Source organism: Pleurodeles waltl, chromosome 10, assembly GCF_031143425.1.
Source record: "Pleurodeles waltl isolate 20211129_DDA chromosome 10, aPleWal1.hap1.20221129, whole genome shotgun sequence".
Classification (NCBI taxonomy): Eukaryota; Metazoa; Chordata; class Amphibia; order Caudata; family Salamandridae; genus Pleurodeles; species Pleurodeles waltl.
In genome coordinates, this window is record NC_090449.1 from 586,537,404 (window position 1) to 586,560,741 (window position 23,338).

Here is a 23,338-nt window from a genome sequence, read left to right on the forward strand (position 1 = left end):
TCCTATCTGGTTTCAGTTTGCCTTTCATCCCAGACGTGATCCTTTCTTCTTGTGGCTCGGCGCCATGCTTCACGTTCGAATGTATGTTTTTCTTCTTCACTGTGCTTAGGGACTTTTGTTAATTCTAAACAGCTCTTCAATATTTGACCGTGTTTTTAGTGACTTTGTGCTTGCCTTTCTTTTGTTATGTTTGAGGATGGTTCTTGTTGTGCGGTGTTTCTGTGTGTATGTGGAAATGAGTCAACAGCTCACAGCTCTTCAACATTTGACCATCGTGCGTGCCTTTATTATGCGCTGTTACGTCGAGGATGGTTATTTGTTTGCAGTGTTTTCTTTACTGTGTGTATGTGAAAGTGAGAGCACTCCTTTTTTTTCATATGTGCAAGTAAGAATGCCATTTTATTTTTTTATACTCCGTATGTGAAAGTGAAAGCACTAGTTTTCCACTTCTGTTGGGGTCCGGGCGTTCTTCCCGGCCTGTTCTCTTTATGACAGTATTAAGGGGTGAGGGTGCGGGGGAGTCTTGCTGTTTATACAATTTTGTTTCTGATTGGCACTTTTCGGTCCACTGACTCAGCCCTTCCTCAGGGACGTGGCTAATTGCAGCAAGGCCAAGCAGGCAATTCTTATTGTTTAAAAGCTCGCCCAGCAGACCAAGGGTTAATTCAAAGCAGTGTCCGCTCACACAAGGAGTCAAGGTGAATTCTAACTGGGACACGGTGTACAGGCTGGCAGCGTGGGTCATCAGCTCACCCCCATCCCGCCCAGGTTAGGGTGACCAGACGTCCCAGATTTCCCTGGGCAGTCCCAGTTTTCAGAGCACTGCCCCGGTGATCCGTCACTTTCCTTCATTTCAAATAAATGACACAGCTTTAGGGACAAAGGTCAAGTCAGCCTTCAAAGGGCAATTGAAATGTATACTATTGTTGGAAAATGGGTTATTGGTAAGGGTAGGTAGGTACCTACACTTAGCAATAGGCCACTAACCTCCACTTAGGTCCAGTTAGGTCTCAGTAAATTAAACCCAGCTCAACCCTTGGTAGCTTGGCAACGAGCGTCAAGGCTTAACTTAGGAGACAGAGTGTAAAGCATTCAAATATCACAAAACAGTAATTAAATAATACACAGGAAACAGTTTAAAAATCCAAAACCAATTTATAACAATAGATTATATTTGTATCTTTAAAATGACACAAAACAAATAAAATCGGATAAGGGGAACCGAAGATATGAATTTTTAAAGATTTTTTTTTTTTTTAGCGTCTAGAAACAAAAAGCAGCAATAGGGTCATCTGGTTGCACCTCGACTGGGGCAAAGTCAAAGTTTCAGGCGGACCGCGATGGAGCCCTGCTCGGCTACAGGATGTGGGAGGCCTCGGTTAAAAGTTTACCTTCACACTTAGGGGGTCATTATGACCCTGGCGGCCGGTGACCGCCAGGGTCACCGACCACGGGAGCACCGCCAACAGGCTGGCGGTGCTCCCGAGGGCATTCTGACCGCGGCGGTTCAGCCGCGGTCAGAAAGGGTAAACCGGCGGTCTCCCGCCGGTTTACCGCTGCCCCATTGAATCCTCCATGGCGGCGGAGCGTGCTCCGCCGCCATGGGGATTCAGACACCCCCTACCGCCATCCTGTTCATGGCGGGAAACCCGCCATGAACAGGATGGCGGTAGGGGGTGCCGCGGGGCCCTTGGGGGCCCCTGCAGTGCCCATGCCAATGGCATGGGCACTGCAGGGGCCCCCATAAGAGGGCCCCGCAAAGTATTTCAGTGTCTGCTTTGCAGACACTGAAATACGCGACAGGTGCAACTGCACCCGTCGCACCCCTGCAACTACGCCGGCTCAATTCTGAGCCGGCGTCCTCGTTGCAGGGGCATTTCTGCTGGGCCGGCGGGCGCTCTTTCGGAGAGCGCCCGCCTGCCCAGCGGAAATGTTTAAATGGCCGCCGCGGTCTTTTGACCGCGGTGCGGTCATTTCACGGCGGTACCTTGGCGGAAGGCCTCCGCCGTCCGCCCACGTTAAAATCACCCCCTAAGTCTCTTTTTCGAAGATTTTCTTCAGCGGGACGAACCTGCCAGTCCAATCCTACCTCCTGGAGCCCTTATCCGGATACGCGATGCTGGAATCCTCGGTGGAGCATTTTACCTTCAGACTTAGTTGTTTTTTCGAGGTGAAAATCCTTTGACTGGGGTAAACCTGGATCTTGATCCGACGTCCATGGAGCTCTCCTCGGATACGCTGGCTGGGAGGTCCCGGTCAACTTTTTAACTTCGGACTTAGTCTCTTTTTCGGAGATTTTCTTTACCGGGACGAACCAGCAAATCAGGCCGGGTCGTGGTTGAGGCAAGCCGGCTAGAGTTGCCGCGGCGGGTCGGTCCCTCTATGGAGCATTTTTACAAAAGTTGTCCAAACTTCTCCAAACTTCTGGGGCTTCTCCCAGATGTCCTTTTAAGGTTATTTTGGGGTCCACAGCTCACCCCAAGGGTCCAGAAGTTCTGAGATGGTCTTTGGGGGGTGCGGACTACAACTCCCAGAATGCACCTGGCGCAAACTCCTTTTTGGCCACTGGACAGTGTTCAGCTGGTCGCTTTCTTCAGGAGTTGGGGCAGGGGACTCTGAATAGCAATTTTTCACCTGTAGCAAACAGGGAGTCCCTCCTTGAACCAGTTGAAGCCAGGCAAAGTCCTTCTTGTGGTGAAGCCCAAGTGTGCAGCTGGTGCAGTCCTTCTGAGTGCAGGTTCCAGGTGCAGGCCAGGGGTCCAGCAGGGCAGTCCTTCTTCTCCTTTGGTTCTTCCTTGTTGGAATCTGATGGGGATCTGAGGTGTGGTGCAGGTCTGCCAGTTTTATCCTTGCTCCTGGGTGAAAAGCAGGGGGGGTCCTGGTTCTCCAATCGGGTGCAGGGTCCTTCCCCCTGTGATGACCACTTCCCGGGAAGTGTGGCAAAAATCAATCCCATGAGGCAACATTCTCTAAAAATCCATCATGGCTGAATCTGATTTTTGGAGGTTACATCTGGCTGAGCCCACCCACTGGTGTGGCTAAAAATCATAAACACACCCCTCTCCTAATCTAATCAAGGGGGCACCTAGTTGTCTGGGGTTGCAGGATGTGGGGGAGTTGCTGGTTGCTCCAAATGTCCTTCTCTGCCTTTGAAGACCAGTTTGGCAGCTCTTCCCCTTCCTGCCTCACCATCTGCTGAGGGGAGATTCCCTCCCACAGGCACATTCCTTTGTGTGAAGCCAGGCCACTTCACACCTCATCAAGGCAGCTTGGCCAAGCTACTAGAGGCTGGCCAATCAGAGCACAGCAGCAAAAACAATGCAGGGCAGAAATTGGCAACTTTTCAGGTAAAGTTTAAAGCTCTTTACCTGAACAAGTTATATTAAATCCCACAACTGGAAGTTGTGGGATTTATTACAACAATTAATTTGATACCAAATTCTTGGTATGCATCATTTAAGGAGACTTTAAAAATTAAAATAAAGTCTCCCCATTCTAGCCTATGAAGGTCATTTACTACAATGAGGGAAAAACTAATGTGGCTGTTTTTACCTCACCAGGGCTTATAAAACTATTTTTATAAAGTCCCTGCTTATAGTTACATGGCACCGAGCCCTAGGGGCACATAGGGCACATCTTAGGTGTGACTTATATGTAAAAATAAGGTAGTTTGAGACTTTGGAACTACTTTTAATTCCAAAGTCGAATTTGCATATAACTTTAATTTAAAAGCAGCCAGCATGGCAGGCCTGCCTTAAAAATGACACTGGGCACCTCAGCAGTGCACCTATGGGGGCACTACCTATGCTGTGGTCCCTAAACCTACATGCCCTACCATATACTAGGGACTTATAGGTAGGTTAACTTAGCCAATTATAATTAGCCTAAATTACATATCCATTTTACACAGAGCACTGGTCCAGGGACTGGTAAGCAGTACCCAGGGCACAGCCAAGAGTCAATAACCACCAGTACCTGTCCAAAAAGTGTGGGGGTGACCAGGGCAAAAAGGAGGACTTTCCTACAACTATTATTAACAAATTTCCTGTTATTTCAGGTAGTGCAGGTGGAAGTCAGCCGCATGCTCACAGCAGAGGGGAGACACAGTGAGGAGGAGGACAGGGATTTATATAACATTAGCTATGATAGTACCTCTACCATGAGAGGCCCTGTCCTCCCCCCAACTCCGTCTCCCCTCTCATGGGAGCTTGCAGCCGACTTCTCCCTGCACTACCTGAAAGCAACAGAGAAATTGCTTAAATATAGTGTATAACTGATTAAGGAGGATATATATACACACACAAACAGACAAATGCACATACACACCCACTCCACTCCTGCCCCATGCAAAAATCGGGACAGGGCAGACATGGCTTTAGTCCTACATTTATGCCTGGCCTGTCCCGGTTCTTACATCTCAAAATCTGGTCACCCTAGCCCTGGTCCCTCAGAGACATGAGTGCTGCATGTGGGGCCCATTTATCATACATGAAAAGCTGCTAGTTTAAAACTGGTTTGCTATTGTTTTGATTCGTCTTACCTGTTGTTTATCATACATGTTATGTGCACAGAATGTCTTATGAAGAGCTCCCCGTTGATAGGACAGGAATAGTAATGGCCTATGATGCCTCATTTGCCCCAGTTCCTTTCCATAAATGTAAATGTGTTTTCCTTCCCCACTGCATTTCCCAGGGAGTACGCGGATGACTTTGTTTAACAGCTTGGTTTAGTAGCTGTGATCGCATCAGGAAGGATCACGTACTTTTTTGGACCATGACGATCTGCACCGAAGTCTCTAGGGAATTACTGCCCCACCTTTTACAGCTACGGAGCAGTTTAGCAGTCAAGGGACTGGAAGTAAGGGAATTATAGAAATAAAATATTCGTTTGTGTGTGTTAAGAACAGGCGTCACTGTCATCTAAATAGGTATGAAAACATTTCATTCGCTTTCGGTAGAAAATATATTCGGTCAGGTGATTTACATTTTCTCTGCAACCACTTTTCTTAAGAAAAGGTCTTGCTGATTTGCATAAGTAAGTGTTATGCTTTGGATTTACAGCTACTGATTGGATAAAACAGCTCCAGAAAGTGCAGTAAGAAGTATTAGGCTAACCTACCATGCACCTTATACAGAGGCGTTCCTACCATATAAAAAGGGAAGTTCATGTTTTTTGTAATGTCCGTAGCGCATCTTCCCCAACTTTGCTTGTGTGGATTGTCTGCACTAAATGTTTACATACCTAAAGTTAGCCTATTTGTAAAACTCCAGGCAGAAATCTTTTTTTTTTTCTTCGCATGCGATATATTGTGCCCTGTTCCCTACCTCACTCTTGAATAGAGGGTTGTGTTAGGAACTTTCAACACCACCTGTGCCTGGTTTGTTTGTCCTATGTTTATTAGTGCAAACATTTTTTTAAAGGGAGCAATGCAAATATAAGGGAACACCAAAAACCCTGACTTGTCTGTGGGAGTTTGCCTCGTATTCTTTGTGGAATTCACAGGGAACCCCCACATGGTCTCTTCCAGATGGTGTCAGGACACTCAAAACTGTTTTTTGCTATTTTTGTCAACTTCTTTGGGAGCTTTGGAAAGTGCTTGTGTTTCCTTGGGGATTGGAACAGAAAAAAATGGCATGAGCAGAGCGGGGTTGTTAGAATCCAAAAGTGATAGCGGGGTCAGAAGATGGAAATCTTAATACCACATTTGCAATAATGACCACAGTTCTCCTCAAAATATGTCCATCTAACTTGATTTTGCATTTTGGACAGCATCATACCTGTCCAACGACGTAAGCCATTAGCTACCTGCAGGCATCCCATAAGCACTACATTGCTTGCTCATAGCATTCTCATCTAGAAATAAGTATATTAGATTTACAATACTTTTTCTTTCTAATTGTCCAAATATATTCTAAAGGGAAAGGCGGAATTAATTAGAAAGCGTGTCTTTGATCAAAACATCTTTCATATTATCCTTCCAACCCCCAGATCCTTGCAGATGGCATGTGCTTTATTCATTTTAGCTCCGGGATACTCTTCTGAGCTTTTAAAACCATGTTCACGGATTCACTCACCAGCATGTGTGTATAGAATGCGGGACTTTTCCATTACAACCATCCCATTAGCTCCGTAGAGAAATCCCAGCACCTGAATTAACAGGTAGCTCCCCTTGAGTTAATGGAGCTTTCAAGAAAAACACACTGGAATGGGAATATTCTTGCAGTCTAGATTTACCGGACACTTTTGGACAGTTTTTAACCTCGATTTTGTGGTGTTTAATGCATATATTTCCCACCTGCTTTGAGAAAGTGGTAAATATCTGCAGTGGGCTCTGTGCGGCTCTCTCAGTGTTGTGTGGGAGACTCGGGATGGTGAGGCTATAGCAATTGTGTGGGAAGCATTTTGGGAGGTAAAAGAAGGCTGCAATCGGTGCATCTGCTCTTCAGCTTTGTCCTTGTCCATCCAGATCTGCACCCAGTCAAACTGGTCGGCTGTTTCCATATAGGAACGTTTGGGTCTGGAACAGTTGACCACTTGTAGTTGCTGAAAGCTGTTCCCACTCTGAGAATACAACTCTGGGTAACTCATAGTGGAGGCCTTTTTTAGGTCAAGCACGAAGCGCTCTGACGTATTGTAATCTATCTGTGGGCTTTTAACTACTCCCACCGCACACCCATCTCTATCGCTTGTTAATGGGCTTTCCTTTCAAAAATCCTTTGTTATCATTGGTAAATGCTTTACGTTTGTCCCTCCATGAGGCTGTTTTGTTACCGCTTTGGCCATCGACCCTGTTATTTGCATGTTTGCCGATACGTATGACTGCGAGCAAACTTTTTTTCCTTTTGTGTCTCTCCTCAGAGCTTACTCTCATTGCGGCTGTGGTGCTTTGAATAGACTTGCTTATGTCAACTGTTTTACTTTTCATTTTCAATTTATGTGGCAAGAAAAGTCCAGTTAGGAATTTACAACGCTAATAGCTCTAACTCGAGCAAATGCGAGACCTATTGCATTGCAAATGCTCGTTTATTGTGAACCTAAGAATAACAAACAAGTGATCAGCTCTATCCATCACTGTATAAGTATTGTGGGAGAAGGATAATGTTAGTCTTTGTGTCTTTAATGAAATGTTGATTCTCTAGTCATATTATTTGGAGAATCACCATTTCATTTCAAGACGGGAGGCTACCATTATACATGCTGAAAGCTATTCAGTTCCACAATTTCCATATGCTTTACTGGTCTAAAGTAATGCTTTGCGAAGGTGTTTGCATTTGACCAATCAGCTGCTTTCAGAATTTCCTCCAATATCCCACCAGATAAAAAAGCTTTACTTGCCATTGCACTTCTTACTGAATGTGCTTTAAATAGTTGTACATCTATTCCTGATTGTTCAAATACCGATTTTATCCATCTTTAGATAGTAGCATTACTCACTGCATCATATGGTTTTACATATATCAACAACTGATTCTACCAATCTCTTCTGTATTCCATCATTCTGTTCTCAGATGCATTCAAGCATTCTACAACACACACCTTTTCACATTCAGGGAAACACTTGGATAAAAGATTGACTCAAACATAGCGCCTTCATTACAAGCTTGAAATCTTAAGACCACTAGGGTCACAGTGGAGGTCGGGCCACCACATTACAACCGCGGCGGACTGACCACGAGCACCACCATTCTACCGCCACAGGATGGTGTGGTGGTGTTGGCGGTCCTAATCCGATTATGAGTCCCTTCTCCTGGCACTGTCATGAATCAGCTGGTAGAGACGGGGTGGAGGGGAGCCCCAGGGTGTCCCTTGAACTGCCCATGCATTTGGCATGGGCAATGCAGGGCCCCCCTTGGCCAGCTCTGTCACAATGTTCACTGTCTGCCTTGCAGACAGTGAACATTGCAACAGGTGCTGGTGCACCCTAGGCACTACAGCATTGCCGCCGTCTCTATTACGAGCCGGCGTCAATGCTGTAGGCCATTGACCCAGCGGGAAACTCGGAATGGGGCCTGCAGGGAGGCGGCCACACTGGAGGAAACCTGCCTGTCGGGACTTCGGGAGACGGCCTTTTACGTCTGCCAAAGTCATAATGACTTCTATAGTATTTGTTCTTTTCCATATTTCAAAATATATTCCATTTTGCCCATACATTTTGTTACTCACCTGCTTTAACATCTGATAACCTTCTACAAGATATCAAATACAGTAATGTTGCAAACTTAACCAAAAGTTTTTTTCAAATCCAAATATCTATTCACTGTCCAGGGCTCAAATAAAGACAGTATAACATTCACATCCCAAAACACATCATACTTACCTCTAGGTGGTCTTCTCAGCCTCATACTCTTCAAAATTCTACACAACATAGCATTTCTCCCCACTGTTCTTCCATCCACTTGAATATGTCCCGCTGAAGTTACCGATCTATAACAGTTCATAGTTTTGCAACTCAATCCTATTTGCTAAACCACAAAATTCACTATCTCTACAACAGGAGCTACCATGGGATCCAAACTCCTCTCCATGCACGAACAAGTCCATACTCTTCAAATTTCATCATATCTCCATCTTGTTCCTGGTGCCCATGAGTCCTCAAGCAATTTAACAGTTCTGCTCAAAAGTCCCTGGAAACATTCAGATCTCCTGACACTTTCCTTACAAGAAGATTCAAAACCTTGTCCTGCACTAAAGGATGCTCTTTTCCTTCTACAGTCCTCAGCAGGCCTTCAGTTGCTGGAATCATAAAAGCTATTGCCCATGACAATTCCATCACTGATGGAAACCACACTTTAGACACCCAAAATGTTATCACCAGCACTAACTGACATGCCTTTGTTCTCACTTTCAAAAGAACCCTCTGAATTATTGCAAATGAGGAAAGAGCATAGGTTCTCATCCCCTTCCAAATCTGCTCAAATACATCCACTGAGGATGCTCCTGGATCTGGTATCCAGCTGAAATACTTTTCTATTTGGAATATCAGTCTGCTTGCATAAAGATCCACCTCCAGAGGACCCCATATCTTCTCTATTTCCCTGAAATACCACTGATTTAGCTTCCAATCACTGTGATCCCTGAAGTTTCTTGCATTCCAATCTGCTACCATATTCAATTGAACTGGTAAGTACTTTGCCTTTATTTTTATCTCGTGCTCCAAACAAAAAAAATGACATTCCTTCGTTAGCTCTCACAGACCACAGGATCTGCTCTCTCCTAGTCGATTTAAATAGGCTAAAGCCGACACATTGTCCATCTGCATTAACACTGCTCAACTTTCAAAATCTCCCAGAAGTTTTCAAGGCATATAAATCTGATGTTAATTCCAAACAAGATTGGTGCTTTATCTTCTCCTCTCCATAATCCACCTGTCTGTTGCTCTCCTAACAAAGCCTTCCACCTCTCAAGCTGGCATCTGTTTCCAAAACAAATTCCAGTACACATCCAAATATTGCTTGACTATTCCTCGCATCCATAATGTGTAACCACTAATCCAACTCTTCCCTCGGTTCCTGGCTCAGTATTGCTCTGTCTCAATACTACAAACCATTACTCAAAACATCTGCTTTTATTCTCTGTAATGCTTGATAATGCAGTTGACAAGGGAAAATTGTCTGAATGCAAGATGGTAAGAATCCTACCATCCAAGCCAAATCTCTTAAAGACAATGGGGGTCATTACAACATTGGCGGTAAAAGCCACTTACCGCCGTGCAGAAGATCGCCAACACACCGCTGCGGCCGCGGAATTCCGCCACAGCTATCACGACCCACATCTCGGATTCTGCCGAAATTCAGACACCCACACAAGTCCGCCACACCAAAGGTCAGTGATAAACTGGCGATAACAAAACCTCCACCGTCACGCCAACAGAAACACGCCCATGCTATCACGACCCACGAATCCACGCGGCAGTCTTTCAACCGCGGTATTCCATTGGCGGTACACACCGCCGCGCTCAAAATGCACACACATCTCCAAAACACCGCCACATTGGACAATTCAAAATACACACACCTGATACACATACAAACACCACTCCCACACACCCAACACTATATAAAACACACACCCACATCACCCACAAACCCCTACGACCAAAACTTATAGACGAAGGCGACAGAGAGCACAGCAATAGACAACCCCACCACACAGAGGCACACAACACCATCACCCATACAACATCCACGCACAAAACACCCCACACATCACCACACTCATCAACACATACACCACCCCACACATCACCTACACTACCCCATGTCACGCCAAAGACACCCCAGGTTTTCCGAGGAGGAGCTCAGGGTCATGGTGGAGGAAATCGTACGGGTAGAGCCACAGCTATTCGGATCACAGGTGCAGCACACCTCCATAGCCAGGAAGATGGAGCTATGGCGAAGAATCGTCGACAGGGTCAACGCTGTGGGACAGCATCCAAGAAATCTGGAGGATATCAGGAAGAGGAGGAACGACCTACGGAGGAAGGTGCGTTCAGTGGTCTCCAGGCACAACATCGCAATTCAGCGGACTGGCGACGGACCCCCACCTCCTCCCCCACAACTAACAACATGGGAGGAGCAGGTCTTGACCATCATGCATCCAGAGGGCCTCGGAGGAGTCGGTGGAGTAATGGACACTGGTAAGTCAAATCTTAACTATCATATCCCCCACCCTACCTGCATGCTATCACACCCCCCCACCCTCACCCCCTCCCCTATCACTCCAACTCCTCACTAATGTACTAATAACACTAACCACACATCCCAACACCAAGCCCTGCATGACACAACTAAGCATGGACACCCATCACTAAAGCATGCTCACTGCACATATCCATAACACCCCCCCCAACCATCATCACACAAGCCCCCACACAGGAATGCTTGCACTGGGGTACACGCACACCCACCCATTGCACACCATGACACACCCATATGCAATAATCATGCTCTTATACCCCTGCAGGACCACTGCGTAACGTCACCAGACAGGAGGGTCCAGACATCTCCACCCCACCCACAGAAGAGGCCCACAGTGACGACAGCAGCTCTGGCTAACTGGATCTAGATGACCAGCCCGGACCATCGTGGCCCTCGGGACAGTCGGTTCCCCTCGCACAGGCGCAGCCCAACACTGACCTTCCACCCTCTGGTAACACCAGCACAGCACCCACCCAGCAGGCCCATACCTCCGTCCCCAGGACACGTCAATCAGCTGTGTGTCCAACACTACAGGGAACCCAGGATAACCCACCACCCCAACAACAACAGGGACCTGGGGGCAGTGGTAGTGGGCACACGGTCCAGGGGACGGGGGCACAGGAACACAGGGGAACTGGGAGGGCTGCTGTGCGACAGGGGGCAGACAGGCCAAGGGAACCCACTCTCCACGAGGCCCTCTACTCCATCATGGGAGCATACCACCACTCCCAGGAGACGATGGCTACGGTCCTGGCCAAGTTTCAGGAGACCCAGCGCATGCAGGAGGAACAGTATTTGGGCTTCAGGGAGGAGCTCAGAACCATCAGCTCCGCCCTGGGCACCATCGTAGGGGTGCTGAAGGACATACAAAAGACCATGTTGACACCGTGGCGCTCCAAGGGGCCCCTGACACTAGCCTGGACGATGAACTGCCTACCACCTCCGCCGGCGCTGGTGGACAGGACGCCCCGCCACAGGACCACCACACCAGCACCCCACCCCCTGCAGACGGAGAACCACCTCGCAAGCGGTCCCTGAGATCCAGGAACAGGACAGAGCAAGATGGCAAGACCCCCGCCAGGAAATGAGACCACCCTGATTGTCATCCCACTGTCCCACTTTGTCACCCTGTCCATACTTAAACTGCCCCAGCTCCACTTCCTATGCCCATATGGGCAGTGCACCTGTGAGACTAATAGACTGGACTCTGCCATGGACATTCCTCCACCACCACACATCACCATTTTGCCACCCCCTCCAATAATTAGCACTTCAATAAACACTCTTGAACCACAAAACAATCTCGAGTCAGTCTGTGATTTTGAAAATGTGTATTAGCTATGACAGTGACAAAATGCGTTTTCAAATGTAATGCCAACATACCTTTGTCACACATCACAAGTCCATGAAGGATGCAAGCAGATGACACACGTTGGTAACCACACCTGTGAAACCATAATGGAAATGTACAACTCAGTTACCAAATACTGCTTCAAATTGACAGACAGGATAGAGGTAGAAGTGTGAAAGTGAATGTAATAGTAAAAAAAAAAATTCTCACCTGTGTGTCACTGGAAATATTGCTGGATGACTGACTCCCTGTTGTCTATGTCTTCTTCCTCAGCTTCCTCCTCATCACTGTCCACAGGCTCCACAGCAGCCACAACACCGACATCTGGACCATCCTCCTGCAGAAAAGGCACCTGGCGTCGCAAAGCAAGATTGTGAAGCATCGAGCAGGCGATGATGATCTGGCACACCTTCCTTGGTGAGTAGAATAGGGAACCACCTGTCATATGGAGGCACCTGAACCTGGCCTTCAGGAGGCCAAAGGTGCGTTCGTCACCCTCCTAGTCCACCCATTGGCCTCATTGTAGCGTTCCTCTGCCCTGGTCCTGGCATTCCTCACTGGGGTCAATAGCCATGACAGGTTGGGGTAACCAGTGTCCCCTAATAGCCACACACGGTGCCTCTGGAGTTGACCCATCACATACGGGATGCTGCTATTCCGCAGGATGTAGGCGTCATGCACTGAGCCAGAGAACATAGCATTTACCTGGGAGACGTACTAGTCTGCCAAACATACCATCTGTACATTCATGGAATGATAACTCTTCCAGTTCCTGTACACCTGTTCACTCCTGCGGGGGGGGGCCGGGGCCACATGGGTGCCATCAATAGCACCTATGATGTTGGGGATATGTCCCAGGGCATAGAAGTCACCTTTAACTGTAGCCAAATCCTCCATCTGAGGGAAAACGATGTAGCTCCTCACGTGTTTCAGCAGGGCAGACAGCACTCTGGACAACACGTTGGAAAACATAGGCTGGGACATCCCTGATGCCATGGTCACTGTTGTTTGAAATGATCCACTTGCAAGGAAATGGAGCACTGATAGCACCTGCACTTCAGGGGGGATTCCTGTGGGATGGCGGATTGGTGAGATCAGGTCTGCCTCCAACTGGGTACACAGTTCCTGGATTGTGGCACGGTCAAACCTGTAGGTGATGATCAATTGTTGCTCCTCCATTGTTAACAGGTCCACCAGCGGTCAGTAAACCGGAGGATTCCGCAATCTCCTCAAATGTCCCAGCTGACAGTGCCTAAGGACAACAGCGACCACAGAGTCAACAAATTCTCAGGTATGTACCCACAGCTACACAGAACACGACACCAAATATAAAACTCTTCCTGTATGTGTGTTGAGTGTAGGCCTAGGTATGTGTGACGCAGTAGTGAATGAAGCCATGTGGGCCCCTGAAATGGCGGTTGCCTGACCTCTAAATTGGGACAATGGGATGTGAGGTAACTGCGCTGGCGTTGTACACCGTCGCGGTAGGCGGTCGTAGACCGCGTCGCAATGCTGCATTGGTTAACATTGGACCCTATGGGTCCCAGGAGCCAATGATGAATTACGCCGGTGGTGATGATACGCACCGCTGCAGACGTCACTGCCGCGGACGTGACCGCCATTTTCTATCTGTTCAATCCCTCGATACCTGATCTTCGACAGGAGAGGACCTACACTGCAAGTGCTGCTGTGACCTCGGTCTGGAAGAGACAATGGCTGCTGCGTCTGGGGAAAGGGCCCCTGCCTTCACTGCTCAGGAGTTGGAGAAGCTCGTGGACGGGGTCCTCCCACAGTACACGCTACTCTACGGTCATCCAGACCAACAGGTAAGTACCCAGGGAGCACGTTGTATGGGCTATGCTGGGTGGAGAGGGCTGGATGTCAGTAGGAAGGGGGCAGAGTTCTGCAACCATGAAAGACGGTGAATGCATGTGCCACATGGCAAGGGTAGGGATGGGGGCCAATCACTTTGACGGTGCAGTTGGTAATGACTTCTTTTCTTCCCCTGTACATGTCATGTAGGTCAGCGCCCACCAGAAGAAGGACATTTGGCGTGCCAGCGCCAAGGACGTCCGGACCCTGAGGGTCCACCAGAGACAGGGCACCCACTGCCGTAAAAGATGGGAGGACATTCGCCGCTGGAGCAAGAAGACGGCGGAGGCTCAGCTGGGGATGGCCTCCCAATGGGGGAGGGTTGCCCGTCGCACCATGACCCCCCTGATGTTCCGGATCCTGGCGGTGGCCTACCCTGAGTTGGATGGGCGCTTGAGGGCATCACAGCAGACACAAGGGGGTGAGTACACTCTCATTCTGTAGACTTAGCGCGCAGTGGAGGGGTCTGGGTGGGGGAGGAGGACTGTGGGTTTCCCTAGGCCAGGGCGAGTTCCGTAGGCTAGGCCCCTTTGTAAGGCATGGCCCTGTGGCCCCCACACCACCTCTGTAGAGTGCCAAGTACAGGTATACATGCCCCACTGTCACCTATGTGGACAGATGACACTTATAGCCATGTAGGCCATATCCCAGAAATTGCATCTGTAGAGGCCAAGAGCACGGCGTAGTTCAGGGGGCTGCTGTGTTTGTATTGTCCGCCAACAGTAGCGGTAAGCCATGCACTCAACCTGTCTTTCTTCTGTTTCCCCATCCCTTTTTGTGCTCTCCCTGTTCTTTTGTACATCAGCATCATCAGGCGGAGGTACAGTGGCACCGGAGCACGAGGGAGCTGCATCCCACATGGCCATGGAGGGCCACACCACAGACTCTGAATACACCAGTGGGGCGGAGGGCGAGGGGAGCTTCACGTCGGTCACCGGATCAGCAAACAGCGACACGGACTCGTCCGCCGATGGGAGCTCCCTTGTGGTGGCGGCACCATCTGTGCCCCCCACTTCTACAGGTACAGCCGCCACCCCCCCTACTAGCAGCCCCTCAGCCTTCGCTCCGTGCCCGCTCACCCAGGAGGGTGGTCATCACCTTCGCCCCAGGCACCTCAGCCCCTGCCCCTGTCACCCCTGCTACCCTCAGTGAGGAGGCCATTGACCTCCTCAGGTCACTCACTGTTGGGCAGTCTACCATTGTGAATGTCATCCAGGGTGTAGAAAGGGAGTTGCAACACGCTAATGCATTCCTGGAGGGCATTCATTCTGGTCAGGCTGCCCATCATCGAACCCTGCAATCTCTGGCCTCAGCACTGATGGCAGCCATTGTCCCTTTCTCTAGCCTTCCCCCTCCAACTTCCTCCACCCAGACCCAATCACCTGTACCCCAGCCTATCCCAACCACACCATCAGACAAGCATGCACACACCTCAACACACAAATGTAGCTCAGGCAAACATAGGCACCACACATCCCACAGGCACTCACACAAGCATCACCCACATACAGACACACCAACATCCAGTGCCTTCACTGTGTCCTCCTCGTCATCGTCTCCCTCCTCCCTCCCAGTGTCGTCTACACTCTCACCTGCATGCACTACATCTACAGCCACTAGGACTCGCACCAGAACACCCAGCACCACACCCCGCTCACCTGCACTCACCACCCCCACTACCATTTACACGCCCCCTCACCAAAGTACACAAACGCGGGCACCCACACACCCAACATCCATCCACCTCACGACAGCCTCCAATACCTGCACCTGCACCCAAATCATCTAAAGTTACACCTCCTACAACCACCTCCTCTTCCTCCACTCCCAGACCCCCTCCAGCTACCCGTCCCAGTGTTTGTCAGAAACTCTTCCTGAGCAAGTTGACCTCTTTCCCACCACCCCCACCCCTCCAATTCATAGGTCCCGTAGTAGCACCACAGCCAAAAAAAAGTCCATACCAGTGGTGCGTGTTAAAGTTCTGTGGAGTGCACCGACCACCAGGGCAGCCGGTGTGACACGGAGCCAAAGCACTGCCAGTCCACCCCCTGTAAAGCACCTTAAGTTGGAAAGTCACGGGAGAGGGTGAAGACTCCTGCCGGCAAAACAGCTCACAAGGGTCCCGGGGGAGTGCCGAGGCAGCTGTGACTCCTCCCAAGGTGGTGAAGGGGCAGAAGAGGTCTCCAAGGTCTGGTAAGAGCATCACGGTGGACAAGGACGCCACCCTCCCCGCAGGCCGGGACGCCACCGCCAGCAGTCTTGTCACTGGTCCGGAGACCACCGCCAGAGTCAGTGCCCTGGAGGGCAGCAGTATCGTCTCTGGTCCGGAGACCACCGCCAGAGTCAGTGCCCTGGAGGGCAGCAGTATCGTCACTGGTCTGGAGACCACCGCCAGCGTCAGTGCCCTGGAGGGCCCCGCCAGCCACCGCCCCGCTGGGCACTGAGGGACCGTCATGCCACACACCGCTGCACAGGTCAGAGACAGCAAAGTCAAGCACCGCTGAACAGGGCAAAGCACCGCTGAACAGGGCAAAGACAACCATGGTGAAGACCGCTGAACAGGTCAGAGACAGCAAAGGCAAGCACCGCCGAACAGGGCAGAGACCGCCATGGTGAAGACCGCTGAACAGGGCAAAGCACCGCTGAACAGGGCAAAGACCGCCATGGCAATGCACCGCTAAACAGGTCAAAGACAGCAAAGGCAAGCACCGCTGACCAGGGCAAAGACCGCCATGGAGAAGACCGCTGAACAGGTCAGAGACAGCAAAGGCAAGCACTGCCGAATAGGGCAAAGACCGCCATGGTGAAGACCGCTGAACAGGGCAAAGCACCGCTGAACAGGGCAAAGACCGCCATGGCAATGCACCGCTGAATAGGTCAGAGACAGCAAAGGCAAACACCGCTGAACAGGGCAAAGACCGCCATGGTGAAGACCGCTGAACAGGTCAGAGACAGCAAAGGCAAGCACCGCCGAACAGGGCAAAGACCGCCATGGTGAAGACCGATGAACAGGGCAAAGACTGCCAAATCAAGCATCGTTAGCCCATGTGCAGCTGGGACAGTGACGGAACTGGGACCGTCACGGGGAGCGTGATGCACTCTGGGCACCAGTCCCCCTCCAGAACCAGTGGAGACTGTTATACACTTGAGAGACTGTGGCTTTGAACTCCCCAGGATAAAGCAGTGGGCAACCCACCCACTGTAGAGACTTGTGAGACTGTGGCTTTGCACTCCCCAGGATAAAGCAGTGGGCAAACCACCCACTGGAGAGACTTGAGAGACTGTGGCTTTGCACTCCCCAGGATAAAGCAGTGGGCAAACCACCCACTGGAGAGACTTGAGACTGTGGCTTTGCACTCCCCAGGATAAAGCAGTGGGCAAACCACCCACTGTAGAGACTTGTGAGACTGTGGCTTTGCACTCCCCAGGATAAAGCAGTGGGCAAACCACCCACTGTAGAGACTTGAGAGACTGTGGCTTTGCACTCCCCAGGATAAAGCAGTGGGAAACCCCCCCACTGGAGAGACTTGAGAGACTGTGGCTTTGCACTCCCCAGGATAAAGAGGTGGGCAAACCATCCACTGGAGAGACTTGAGAGACTGTGGCTTTGCACTCCCCAGGATGGTACAGTGGGCAACCCACCCACTGGAGTGACTTGAAAGACTGTGGCTTTGCACTCCCTAGGATACATCAATGGGCATGGAGCCCCGTCGTGGATCTGGCGTGGTGCAGTCATCCGGCTGAGAGCCCCCCCCTTGCCTTCCCCCTGAGGTGCCTGTTGTATTTCTATCTGATGCCCCTGCAGTGTTCTCTCCGTTTGTGGACAGTTATCTAGTGTGGGCCTCGCCTATGCATTGTGGGCCCAGTGGTCCACTTACATTGATATGTGCATACCTGCAGTACTAATCGTGATGTATGATTTTTACAATGTTTATATATATCTGTATATCATTGGTTACTGTATTTTGATACATTACAAAGTTTGAACTGATTTCCTTTTGTCTTTGCATTCATCCGGGGGGGTTGTGGGTTGTTGTGCTGTTTGGAAATGCATTGGTGTGTGTGTTGTAGTGGGTGAAGGTCGGGGTGGGGGTGTTGCGTGTGTGTGTCCGTGGCTTTTGCCTCCCCCTTCCCTATGTCGTAGGTGCAGTACTCACCGTTGTCTTCGGCGCCTACTTTGCTGGTGTTCGTAGAGGAGCAGGAAGACAAGAGCAGGGCGTATTTGTAGTTCCGGCTCCATGGTGGCCTCCTTCCTCGTGGAGTGTGTAGAGGTGAGCGTTTTCCCTTCGAAATGTCTGTTTCCACCGTGTTTTTATCCACGGTGAATCCGCCCCGGAAAAGGTGGCAGATTGGCGGGTTGTGATACTGTGGGCGGTACATTGTCTTCCGCCTGTCTGTTGGCAGTGACCGCCGCGCTGCTTGTCTGTACAGGAGTGTTAAAGTGGCTGTCTATGTTGGCGATTTTCGCCATGGTCATAATTCCCTTTTTTTTTCCGCCAGCCTGTTTGCGGTATTACCGCAGCTTTAATACCGTCCACCAGGGTTGTAATGACCGCCATTGTGTCCTTCCTCAAAACATGTAAAATTTACTTCCTTATCATTTTCACTTTCCTCTTCAGAAGTTGGAGCATAAACTCTATTGTATCTATTTGAAAGTCCAAAATCTTTTGTGAAGGTGATAATACTGATTTCTCCTTGCTTCTAAAAAAAAAATGATTTCTCTGACAAGTTCCTCAATTCATCCATATCTTATGACATAATCAATATGTCTTCTAAGTACACTATCAATCGCACACATCTCTCTCAAATAAGCCATCACTACCATCATCACGTCTGTGAAGCACCAGGGGCGGAAGACAAACCAAAAGTAGGCATTGAGACTGATACAATTTCTTTCTCTGGCTGAACTGTAAAAACATCTAGCTCCCCTTCTCCATAAGAATTTTGAAATAAAACTCCTTCAGGACTAACTTTCCTTTTTAAATAACATATCTCTTAAACAATGGATCACCTCCATCTTGAAATGTCTGTACACCAAATATTTGTTCAAGTCTCTCAGATATATTAACGGCATCCATCCCTTGTCTTTTTTCTCTACTGAAAAAAGTGTGCTTACAAACGTCTGGGCACTCTCCTTTATATGCTTTATTGCACCCTTTTATAACATTGAGTATATCTCTGAATATACCGCATTGTTTTCTCTTTCGTTAAGCATAACTCTCTTTGTTCCTTTAAATGATGTGGTAGCTCCTCAAACTCTATTTCATAACCTTGTACTGTCTTTAATACCCATAGGCCTTGTGTTATATTTTCCCATTCTTTCAAGTAATGTCTTAACTCACCCCCTACTCTCCCTTGGGAAAAATCAGAAATAGTCTTCGTACTCACCCTGTGATCCTGAGTAACTCTGGCTTTGTCAAAAAAAAACTTCCTCTGCCTATCCATCCAACTCTACCTCTACTTGGGTAGAAGTAAGAAGAGTGAGTTCAGAGGGGTCCTCCTCCATATACTCTGCGACGGGGCCCTCTCAAGTTTTGGAATGCCACTGTATAGGGCTTATTTTCATCAAAATAGTGTTTCTCCTCTCTGCACAAAACCAGCATTTGCATTACCTAATCAAATGATCCCTCTTTGACTCCATCCCCAGAGGAACTCAAGGTCCACCTCAGTCATTAACATGCGCCTCCTCTGCCATGTCAAATATTCTTGCAGCAGGTCCTAAGACATCTAATACCTTTTTCTGGCACCGTTTCAGTGATTGTTTCAGATTTTTGCTTGGGTCTCTACCCAATCTAAACAGAAAGCAAATGATTTCAGGATCCAAATTTGGAGTGCAACATACCTCTTCGTCAATCAAGGGCCTTGAGCACTCTGCTTTCAGAAACTTTCTTACTTTTGTATCAAAGGTTTTTGTCACACAACCGTTATTTGTTTGCTTACATGCTCCATTGGCCACCAGTCACCACTCCTGGGTGTCTAATATTACATGGTGAGAACATTTCCTCACCTAAAGGATTTCGTAGCACCTCTTTCAAAGTTGTACCCTCATTATATTTGAATTCACCACTGAATACCAAACGCATACTCATCAAAATCCTTATTGTCAACTGTCAAGGAACCTCTTGTCCCAACTCGAATTCAAAACATTTGTCATCTTGTGTGTCATTTAGGACACCTTTCTTTTGCGTGTCGCTTTAGGCACCCTTCTTTCTTATGGAGTTTAATCCATCCTACCCTTTCTTTGACACATTTATGCCTCCCAAATGTTTACTCCTCCTTAATTTTTTCCACCTTCTTCATCTCTTATCTCCTCCTCTACTGACCAGGATCAAAGCTCATCACCTGACTCCACATCCTTTCTCCTTTTATTTTCCAATGTACTATCTACAGTCACCTTAATGTGTGCCTTCATGTCATGTTGTATTCATTTTCTAATTACTTCCTCACTCATTTTTGCCCCAGATTTTATATACTACTACCCTGGTGTGAATTCATAACTAAAAACACTTATACAAAACTTCTAAATTCTGACACACCAATACTAATCAATATCAATAAATATACAACAAACATACAATAAAAATACTTCTAAAACCTTTAAATATCACTATATACTCCCCACTAACATAAAGCACTTTTCTCCGTACAACACTCCGTATTTGTGTGCTCTCCATTAAATAACAGTGTTTTTTAGAGCGCTTGCATGTTTACTGTCAAAGTTATCTTTGTGTGCCCAACTACAAATGGTCTCCTTCATCTCATAAGATATTGCACAAGGTTATTATGTGTTTTCCCTGGTTACAGGACTTCAATATAAGCAATGCTGCACTTCCCGCTGTGGTGCTCGAACTTCCAGTGTTGCCAGTAACTTCCGAATTGCCTCACACCACAAGACAGGATGTTGGTGCTCGTGCGATTCAAATGCGGCTGCACATGAACCCTGGAAGGCTTAGGTGACTTGAACTACACGTGCTCTCCTGAGGATACAGCGGGAACACAAGCACAACAGAAGTGACTGCCGCTACCTGCTTCAACGCGAGCCAGTGCTCTCACCAATGCCTCACCTAACTGCTGGTAATGATTTCCCTCACGTAAAAGCAAATACACGTTCAGATATTTGCTGCCTAATCATTCCTAAAAACTGAACGTTTGAACCTGTCATTGGTTATATATTTAAACAATCATATTCTAAACAAAAGATAACCATTTCCTATTTCTTTGTTCTTAAATAAATATATATATATAACACTTCTATAAATCAGGAGCTTAAATTCATACCTACTGTATAAAGACACATCATACTATCAACTTATAATGCATAGTACTTATCTCTTTAGGAGCAAAATTTAAAAGAGGAAAAGTGTTCTATGAGGGGATTATTTATGGACCATGGTGTTTTAGTTCTAGATGGAAGGTTTATTTTTTGTAAGTTCTTTAAAGGTGCTGCAGGAGTAGCAATTAAAAGATTAATGTATAATGGTAGCCTCCAGTCTTGAAATGATATTCCCTAGTGTGCAAGCAAATTCCGTTAATGGTTGCCAAGCCACAAGTGGGTACCTGATAAGCACATTTGTATAATAAACAGAAGTGGGCATTAGGAAGTAATTGATAAGAAAGAATGATGATCTATGTACACCAGAGAAGAGTGAGAAACCACCCTCAGGGGCCAGCAGTGTCACCTGGGGGCAGCAGTGTCACTCAAACCCATGTATTGTGCAAACTCCACTAGCAATGATGACTAAGGCACAGATGACAATATGAGGCAGATATATCTATAGAATAATGCATCAAATCATATTGTTAGACTAGTTGGCAACTCCAATAAAATGGAACAAATGAGAGTAACAAAACTCTTAGTGAGACAGAGGAGGCTGTCCATAGACCATACATAATGTGACTTGTTTGTCATATCAGGAGTTTGTAGGGACCTTGTCTATCCAGCCATGTATGGTTAACCAGTACATGACTTGTAATCAGTATGGCAACTAAATCTTTTTTCTTTCGAATAATTTTTTCATACGTGATTTTCCATATCCCATTTTTACACGTACTTGTATATATAATTCACTGTCTCTTAAAAGGATTTTCTTTAAAGTGTCCTGACTTGTTTCATAGTGAATTTTACATTTGTAGGTGATGTCAATGTCCAGTGAAATACAAAAATTAACTCTGAAGTGTTTAATAATCCTGTTTCTAGGGCATAATTCATTTTAGTTAAAGAGTTGATTTATTAGTTGAGTAACATATAAGTCCCCAATAAATGCACACAGCTAATTGTGTGTTTATTTGTTTATATGACTCAGGAGTGTATTGCTACATGCACTACGTGCAAGGTGAACAGTGGTGCAGGGTAAGGGCAATGAAATATACTATGGACCATTGGCCTCTGCTTCCATTTTACATTGGTTCACGACTCCATTTTGTCGAGTCTGGTTCTGGGAGTAGAGCACTGTTCTGTGTTTTTCCACAAGCTTCTGCAAGCTGCAGGGTGGGGTGTTTTTCTGCTCAACTTCGCTCCATCTGCCTGGTACGAAGGGCGCTATTTTCATTCCAAGAGCTATCAGTTAGGACAACAGGGGGATGCCCCTGTACTCAAGGAGGAATGCAAGCTTCACCTTGGAGCCCTCTTCTGGGAACCTGGCCCGTTACGAGGAGACGTCTCGAAGGGTGAACAAGGTAACGCCGATTGCACAATTTGTAAAGGAGGGGGTCTTTTTCTAGAAAAGACTCCTGGGCGATAGTAAATACTATAAGGGTCAGGAGCCTAATGGACTGGTTTAGGAACTCTCTTCTGGGTTGTACGTTGCGTAGGGGGGACTGATTGTCCCGAAGGAGACTCCCTGCGCCAGTCGATTTGGGTTCCCCGGCTTCGTGTGCGGTGGAGGGATGCAGAATCTCTTTTAGGTGAAGCCTTTCAATTTATAAGCTTTGAAGCATTTTGTGTGGGTGTGTGTGTAATATGCACTTATTCTTGCAGCTATTTTCGTGTCGTTTTTCATGATATCACTGTGTGTTTATATTCTCGCAGTTATTCTCATGTTATTTTTCATGATGTGTTAGTGTGGTCAGTTTTGAGATATAAGAACTTGCCCCATAAATAAACTTGATTATTCTACTTACTAAGGTGTGTGAGAGTGATTGTTTCACATTGTGCCCTAAACTATCCTGAAGTGCATAGCTTGGTTATTCTGAAGAGTGAAGCAACACATTTTGGTGTAGTTGGCAGGATTCGAAAAAAATAGAAATGTTTAACAAGATCAAGGCAAGCTCAAAAGCAAGTTCTCATTTATCAAATCCGGACATAGACATACCGGGGTGGGAAACTGCCCCGTATAAACTTTTAGCTCAGGAATGGTCACGTTGTGCTGGTTTGTGTGAAAATTGGAATGCGTGTATGTTGAATGCAAAACCTGAAAAT

At 47.6% G+C, this 23,338-nt stretch overlaps 1 protein-coding gene across 2 annotated transcripts in view; it reads right to left on the reverse strand.

The window, feature by feature from the left end:
* Positions 1 to 23,338, reverse strand: part of MINDY4 (MINDY lysine 48 deubiquitinase 4) — a 680,820-nt gene that overhangs the window by 75,934 nt on the left and 581,548 nt on the right. The gene's annotated exons all lie outside the window — the stretch shown is intronic.